Here is a 9,403-nt window from a genome sequence, read left to right as displayed (position 1 = left end):
GCATAAGGTTCCAATTCCCATTAAATAAAGGAATGGAACACTTCCCTAGAAAGATAATTATACCAACTTATCAATCTATTATTAGAGCTACTTATGGGTGGAGTGTCAAAGATGACAACACTTGAAACTATGCAATATGCCTAGCTAGGGGCATAAAACAATAACGCTTGTTGGGAGGCAACCCAATGGTTATAGACATTTTTTTGCTTTTAATTTATTTTTGTTTGTTATAACATGATTATTGCTACTTTATGTTGGGGAATGTTGCATGGGAAACAAAAATTTTCCTACGCACACGAAGACCTATCATGGTGATGTTCATCTACGAGAGGGAGATCGGACCCACATACCCTTGTAGATCGTTAAGAGGGAAGCGTTAAGAAACGCGGTTGATGTAGTAGTATAGCTTCGTGATTCAAATCACCGTCGTCCCATGATCCTTTCCGATCTAGTGCCAAATGGACGGCACCTCCACGGTCAGCACACGTACAGCTCGATGATGATCTCCACCTTCTAGATCCAGCAAGAGAGACGGGGAAGTAGATGAGTTCTCCGGCAGCATGACGGCGTGCTGGTGATGGTGACGATCTATTCCTGCAGGGCTCCACCCGAGCTCCGCAGAAAAATGATCTAGAGGAAGAACTACGAAGTATAGGTTTGAGTTGCACGTGGCAAAAGTTGTGTCTCAAAAACCCTAAAACCTCTAGTATACTAGTATGTATGCACGTGCAATGCACGTTTTAACATTACGAGGTCATTTTTGGTAGGGAAAAACATAGTTACTAATAAATTTGAAGCAAAAAAATCTTCATTTTTAGATGAGGAAATAAATTTTATTACAAAAATTTAGAATTAATATATGCAGTCCTTACAATTTGTTAACAAAGAATCCCGCAAAAATGTTCAAAAAGATAAGAATTTTTAAAATGAAATTTAATTTTACTTTATGTTTCTCCCCTAAAACCAATTTTTTTGGGCTCAACTCGTTGCTAACCTCAAGTTACAACATGTCTAGCCCAAAAGGAATCAGTATGGCCCACACCTCTTGAGAAGGATTAGGCGTTCATTCTAGAACATGGTGGATGCGGCAACCATGCACTGTTCACCACGAATCCCACTACTTTCAGCCGTTGGATTTAGGATATAAATGGTTAGGATTGATGGTCAGCTCCTATTCAAAACTCATACACTATATTGTAGTATAGATATAGGAGGAGAGGATGTGCTAGCCTTGGCGCTCAAGAGAGACCCAAGGGCGCCGACCGAGAGAGGATAGGAAGACTCCAACTCCAATTCGGCTTGGGGAAGGAGGAGTCCTCCTTTTCCTACCCACCTCCCTTTTTTTCTTTGGTTTTTCTTTTCCTAGCGCCATAGCCCACTTGAGCTGGACTCACCAGCCCACTAAGGTCTGGTGCGCCACTCTTGGGATCTTAGGCTCACTCCCGGGTGGGTGGACCCCTCCCGGTGAAAACTCGGAACCCATTCTTCACTCCCGGTACACTGCCGGTAATGCCCGAAATCTTTCCGGAGACCAAATGAAACAATCCTATATATCAATCTTCGTTTCCGGACCATTCCGGAAACCCTCGTGACGTCCGTGATCTCATCCGGGACTCTGAACAACCTTCGGTCACCAACACCTATAACTCAACTATACCGAAACATCACCGAACCTTAAGTGTGCAGACCTTGCGGGTTCGAGAACTATGCAGACATGACCTCAGACACTCCCCTGTCAATATCCAATAGCGGGACATGGATGTCCATATTGGATCCTACATATTCTACGAAGATCTTATCGGTTGAACCTGTGTGCCAAGGATTCATATAATCCCGTATAACATTCCCTTTGTCCTTCGGTATGTTACTTGCCCGAGATTTGATCGTCGGTATCCCTATACCTATTTCAATCTCGTTACTGGCAAGTCTCTTTAATTGTTTCCGCAATACAAGATCCCGTGACCAGAACTTGAGTCACATTGCTTGCAAGGCTTATATGTGATGTTGTATTACCGAGTGGGACCCGAGATACCTCTCCGTCACACGGAGTGACAAATCCCAGTCTTGATCCATGCTAACTCAACGAACACCTTCGAAGATACTTGTAGAGCACCTTTATAGTCACCCAGTAACGTTGCAACGTTTGATACACACAAGGTATTCCTCTGGTGTGATGACCCACAAGTATAGGGGATCTATCGTAGTCCTTTCGATAAGTAAGAGTGTCGAACCCAACGAGGAACAGAAGGATCTGACAAGTGGTTTTCAGCAAGGTAATATATGCAAGCACTGAAATTATCGGTAACAAGTAGTTGTGTGGTGAGATGATTCGCAGCAAGTGGCAAGTAACAAAAGTAAAAACGGTGCAAAAAAGTGGGACAATCCCTTTTGTAGAAAGGGACAAGCCTGGACAAACACTTATAGGAGGTAAACGCTCCCGAGGACACACGGGAATTTCTGTCATGCTAGTTTTCATCATGTTCATATGATTCGCGTTCGTTACTTTGATAGTTTGATATGTGGGTGGATCGATGCTTGGGTACTGCCCTTACTTGGACAAGCATCCCACTTATGATTAACCCCTCTCGCAAGCATCCACAACTACGAAAGAAGAATTAAGACAAAGTCTAACCATAGCATTAACCTAGTGGATCCAAAACAACCCCTTACGGAGCAACGCATAAACTAGGGTTTAAGCTTTTGTCACTCTAGCAACCCATTGATACGTCCATTTTGCATCATGTTTTCATGTTGACATTTATCACTTCTTTGGCTGTTATTTCACTTCACGGTACAATTCTTATGCCTTTCTCTCTTATTTTGCAAGGTTTACATCAAGAGGGAGAATACCGGCAAATGGAATTCTGGCCTAGAAGTGGAGCAAAGTTGAGATACCTATTCTGCGCAACTCCAAACGCCGTAAAAATCAACGGGGATTTTTTCCTGATTTATCAAAAATACTAGGCCGAAGAAGTGACAGAGGGGCACCAATGGGTGCCCACAAGCCTACACGGCGCGACCACCCCCCAGGTCGCGCCATGGGGGCTTGTGGACAGCCCACTGGCCCACTGGCCCCCCTTTTGCTATATGGAGGGTTTCGTCGAGGAAAAAATGAAGGAGGAACTTTTTCGTGGTTTCGCCGCCGCCACGAGGCGGAACTTGAGCATAACCAATCTAGAGCTCCGGCAGGACGATCCCGCCGGGGAAACTTCCCTCCCGGAGGGGGAAATTGTCACCATCGTCATCACCAACACTCCTCTCATTGGAGGGGACTCATCACCATCAACATCTTCATCAGCACCATCATAAGCATGAGTTGATCCCACTACGCTAGTAAAACTCTAGACAGTATATAATGATTTTTTCCAGACCAGAAGGAGTACCCTGCACGAAAACAGAGTCCGGGAGGCGCACGAGGTGGCCACAAGACCTCACGGCACGGACAGGGGGTGGGCCCGCGCCGTGTAGGCTTGTCGCCTCCTGGCGCACTTTCCGGCTACTTCGAATTTTCGTATTTTTTCAAATATTCCAAAACGGAGAAAAATTCCTACTGGAAAAGTTTTGGACTCTATTTTCTTACCGAATCACATACCTTTTCGTTTTCGGAGTCTGAAACAGGCTGATAAATATTGCTTAGGTATTCTTTTGGAGTTATGGTATTGATAATATTGCTTTCAACATTTATGGGAGTACCTGAGATATAATGCTTGATTCTCTGCCCATTTACCACACTCGGACAATTACCTTCCGTGTTGTTGATCTTGATAGCACCGGAACGATATACTTCCTCAACAATATAGGGACCTTCCCATTTAGAGAGAAGCTTGCCTGCAAAAAATCTTAAACGAGAATTACATAGCAAGACATAATCACCTACATTGAATTCACGCTTTTGTATCCTCTTATCATGCCACCTCTTAACCTTTTCTTTGAACAACTTGGCATTCTCATATGCGTGAGTTCTCCATTCATCAAGCGAGCTAATATCAAATAACCTCTTCTCACCGGCAAGTTTGAAATCAAAGTTGAGCTCTTTGATTGCCCAATAAGCTTTATGCTCTAGCTCAAGAGGTAAATGACATGCTTTACCGTACACAATTTTGTACGGAGACATGCCCTTGGGATTCTTATAGGCAGTTCTATAAGCCGACAGTGCATCATCGAGCTTCTTAGACCAATTCTTTCTAGACCTGTTGACAGTCTTTTGCAGAATCAGTTTAATCTCTCTATTACTTAGCTCTACTTGACCACTGGACTGAGGGTGGTAGGGAGACACAATTCTATGGTTGACATCGTACTTAGTAAGCGTTTTACGGAAGCACCATGAATGAAGTGTGAACCACCTTCGGTCATTAGATATATGGGGACTCCAAATCTAGGGAAGATAACTTCTTTCAGCATCTTGACAAAGGTGTTGTGATCAGCACTACTAGTGGGGATAGCTTCTACCCACTTAGTGACGTAATAAACAACAACTAAGATGTGAGTATACCCGTTGGATTTTGGAAAAGGTCCCATATAACCAAAGCCCCAAACATCAAATGGTTCAATGACAAGTGAATAGTTCATAGTCATTTCCTGACGTTTGCTAATATTACCTATTCTTTGACATTCATCACAAGACAAGACAAACTTACAGGCATCCTTGAAGAGAGTGGGCCAATAGAAACCTGATTGCAATACCTTGTGTGTAGTTCTATCTCCCGCATGGTGTCCTCCTTAGGCCTCGGAGTGACACTTCTGTAGGATCTGTCCCTGTTCATGTTCAGGTACACAATGTTTAATAACACCATCTACTCCTTCCTTATAAAGGTGAGGATCATCCCAAAAGTAATGTCTCAAGTAGGTGGTATGTATTTGGCAACGATATAGTTTGCATAATCAGCATACCACGGTGCACTATGTGAAGCATTGATGACATTCAGTTGCTCACCGGGAAAGCTATCATCAATAGGTTGTGGGTCATCAAGAACGTTCTCCAACCGAGACAAGTTATCTGCTACTGGGTTATGAGCACCCTTCCTGTCAACAACTTGCAAATCAAATTCTTGTAGCAAGAGAACCCATCTGATAAGTCTAGGTTTAGCGTCTTTCTTCTCCATGAGGTACTTAATAGCAGTATGATTAGTGTGAATAGTGACTTTGGAATCAACTATGTAAGACCTGAACTTTTCACATGCAAACACGACTGCTAAAAATTCCTTTTCTGTAGTGGCAAAGTTTCTTTGGGCACTGTCTAGAGTTTTACTAGCATAGTGAATAACATTCAACTTCTTATCAACTCTTTGCCCTAGGACAGCACCAACAGTATAATCACTAGCATCACACATGATTTCAAAAGGTAAGTTCCAATCAGGTGGTTGAACTATAGGTGCAGTTATCAAAGCCTTCTTAAGTATTTTGAAGGCTTCCTCACAATCATCGTCAAAAACAAAAGGAATATCCTTTTGCAAGAGATTGGTAAGAGGCCTAGAAATCTTAGAGAAGTCTTTAATGAACCTTCTATAGAATCCAGCATGACCAAGGAAACTTCTTATACCTTTGATATCTGTGGGGTATGGCATTTTCTCGATTGCATCAACCTTAGCCTTATCGACTTCAATACCACTTTCAGAAATTGTATGTCCTAAGACGATGCCTTCATTAACCATAAAGTGGCACCTCTTCCAATTCAAGACAAGATTGGTGTCTTTACATCTCTGCAAGACCCGATCAAGGTTGCTGAGGCAATCATCAAAAGAAGACCCGTAAACGGAGAAGTCATCCATGAAAACCTCAATAATCTTTTCACAAAAGTCAGAGAATATAGCCATCATACATGTTTGAAAGGTGACAGGTGCATTACATAAACCAAAAGGCATACGTCTATAAGCAAAGGTACCAAAAGGGCAGGTGAAAGTGGTTTTCTCGTGATCAGCTTGTGCAACTGGTATTTGGGAGAAACCAGAATAACCGTCAAGAAAGCAGAAGTGTGTGTGTTTAGACAACCTTTCTACCATTTGGTCGATAAAAGGCAAAGGGTAATGATCTTTCCTAGTGGCTTTATTCAATTTCCTAAAATCGATCACCATCCTATAGCCAGTAATAATCCTGTGTGGGATCAATTCATCCTTATCATTAGGGACAACAGTAATGCCTCCCTTCTTAGGGACGCAATGCACCGGACTCACCCAATCACTATGAGCAACAGGATAGATAATACCCGCTTACACGAGCTTTAGTATTTCTTTTCTTACTACCTCTTTCATCTTAGGATTTAATCTCCTTTGATGATCAGCAACTGGTTTGGAATCAGGATCAGTTTTAATCTTGTGTTGGCATAGAGTGGACTACTGCCCGTAAGATCATCAAGAGTATATCCAATAGCAGCACGGTGCTTCCTCAGAGTTTTTAGTAACTTCTTTTCTTCATGCTCTGAGAGGCTAGCACTAATTATGACAGGATATATCTCTTTTTCATCAAGATAAGCATACTTAAGAGTATCTGGCAACTGTTTAAGCTCGAACACAGGATCACCCTTTGGTGGGGATGGATCCCCAAGTAGTTCAACATGCAAATCATTCTTAAGGATAGGATATTGTTCTAAGACAACTCTATCTATCTCATCCCTTTCATCCATATGCATATCATTTTCGTGCTCAAGCACGTATTGCTCTAAAGGATCAGTAGGAGGCACGGCAATAGAAGCTAGGGCAATAGTTTCATCCCTATTAAGCAACTCTTTTTCATGAGGTTTTCTACCAAACTTGGAGAAATTGAACTCATGTGACACGCCTTCAAAGCCAATAGTGATAGTTTGTTTCTCACAGTAAATATGAGCATTGACAGTATTGAGAAAAGATCTGCCAAATATGATGGGACAAAAGCTATCTTGGGTGGTAGCAAGAACGAGGAAATCAGCAAGATACTTCGTTTTACCACACAAGACTTCAACATCCCTAACAATTCCCACAGGGTAGATAGTATCTCTATTGGCAAGTTGAATAGTGACATCAATAGGCTCTATCTCAATAGGTGCAATCTCGTCTTTGATTTCATCATATAAGGATTGATGTATTGCACTAACACTAGCACCCACGTCACATAAACCATGATAGCAATGATTTCCTATCTTAACAGAAACAACAGGCATGCCAACAACAGGCCTACGTTTGTCTCTAGCGTGAGGTTTAGCAATTCTAGCAACATCTTCACAGAAGTGAATATTATGTCGCTCAACTTTATCGGACAGGAGATCTTTGATAATAGCAATGCTAGGTTCAACTCTAATTTTCTCAGGGGGTGTAGGTGTTCTAATGTAGCTTCTACGTCTCACAGTTGAAGCTTTAGAATGATCCTTTATCCTAACAGGGAAAGGTGGTTTCTCAATGTAAGCACTGGGAACAACAGGATCATTATAGGCAATGACTCTCTCTTCAACTGGATTGGGTTTAACTACATTGACTTCTAAGGGAGGATGATATTTAAACCACTTCTCTTTGAGGAGATCAATATGAGCAGCAAATGACTCACACAAGGAAGCCACTATCTCAGAGTCAAGTCCATACTTAGCGCTAAAATCACAAAAAGTATTTGTTTCAACAAAGGATTTAACGCAATCAAACTTGAAATTCATACCTGACTCCTTACCTTCATCAAGCTCCCAATCTTCAGAGTTGCGTTTAATTCTTTCCAATCAATTCCATTTGAAGTCAATATCTCTCTTCATAAAAGAACCGATACAAGAAGTGTCAAGCATGCTGCGATCATCATGAGAAAGCCGAGCATAGAAGTTCTGAATGATAATTTGTCTCGAGAGCTCATGATTGGGGCATGAATATAACATTGATTTAATCCTCCCCCAAGCTTGAGCGATGCTTTCTCTGTCACGAGGACAAAAATTATAAACACAATTCCGCACACGATGTACTAAATGCATAGGATAAAACTTTTGATGAAATTCCAATTTCAACCGATTGTAGTTCCATGATGCAGTATCATCACATAGCCTATACCATGTCAATGCCTTATCCCTCAAATATAAGGTAAAGACCTTCTTCTTGACCTCATCCTCGGGAAAACCTGCAAGCTTAAATAAACTACAAACTTCATCTACATAGATTAGATGCAAGTCTGGATGTAATGTTCCATCTCTTGTAAAAGGATTAGCCAGCAATTTCTCAAGCATACCCGAAGGAAATTCAAAGCAAATATTTTCAGTAGGTGCAGCAGGTTGAGGAGCAACTCTTTGTGCTAACGTTCGAGGTGAAGATACCCCGAACAAGCCCCTCAAAGGATTAGTTTCCATAGTGACAAGTGACAATAAATTTCAGCACACTATACGAATGTTTCCTTACCAAAGGTGCTTCACTCCCCGGCAACGGCGCCAGAAAAGAGTCTTGATGACCCACAAGTATAGGGGATCTATCGTAGTCCTTTCGATAAGTAAGAGTGTCGAACCCAATGAGGAGAAGAAGGATCTGACAAGTGGTTTTCAGCAAGGTAATATATGCAAGCACTGAAATTATCGGTAACAAGTAGTTGTGTGGTGAGATGATTCGCAGCAAGTGGCAAGTAACAAAAGTAAAAACGGTGCAAAAAAGTGGGACAATCCCTTTTGTAGAAAGGGACAAGCCTGGACAAACACTTATGGGAGGTAAAACTCTCCCGAGGACATACGGGAATTTCTGTCATGCAAGTTTTCATCATGTTCATATGATTCGCATTCGTTACTTTGATAGTTTGATATGTGGGTGGATCGGCGCTTGGGTACTGTCCTTACTTGGACAAGCATCCCACTTATGATTAACCCCTCTCGCAAGCATCCGCAACTTCGAAATAAGAATTAAAACAAAGTCTAACCATAGCATTAAACTAGTGGATCCAAATGTGCCCCTTACGAAGCAATGCATAAACTAGGGTTTAAGATTCTGTCACTCTAGCAAACCATCATCTACTTACTACTTCCCAATGCCTTCCTCTAGGCCCAAATAATGGTGAAGTGTTATGTAGTCGACGTTCACATAACACCACTAGAGGAAAATCAACATACACCACATCAAAATATCGAACCAATACCAAATTCACATGACTACTTATAGCATGACTTATCCCATGTCCCGAGGAACAAAAGTAACTACTCACAAAGCATAATCATATTCCTGACCAGAGAGGTAATGAGTAGCATCAAAGATCTGAACATAAACTCTTTCACCAAGTAATCCAACTAGCATCAACTACAAAGAGTAATTAACACTACTAGCAACCTTACAAGTACCAATCGGAGTCGCGAGACGGAGATTGGTTACAAGTGATGAACTAGGGTTTGGAGATGAGATGGTGCTGATGAAGATGTTGATGGTGATGAGTCCCCTCCGATGAGGGGAATGTTGGTGATGACGATGGCGACGATTTCCCCCTCCGG

This window comes from Hordeum vulgare, chromosome 4H (assembly GCF_904849725.1).
Source record: "Hordeum vulgare subsp. vulgare chromosome 4H, MorexV3_pseudomolecules_assembly, whole genome shotgun sequence".
NCBI classification, from domain to species: Eukaryota; Viridiplantae; Streptophyta; class Magnoliopsida; order Poales; family Poaceae; genus Hordeum; species Hordeum vulgare.
The sequence above is the reverse complement of the archived record's forward strand: the minus strand, read 5'-3'. Positions refer to the sequence as shown.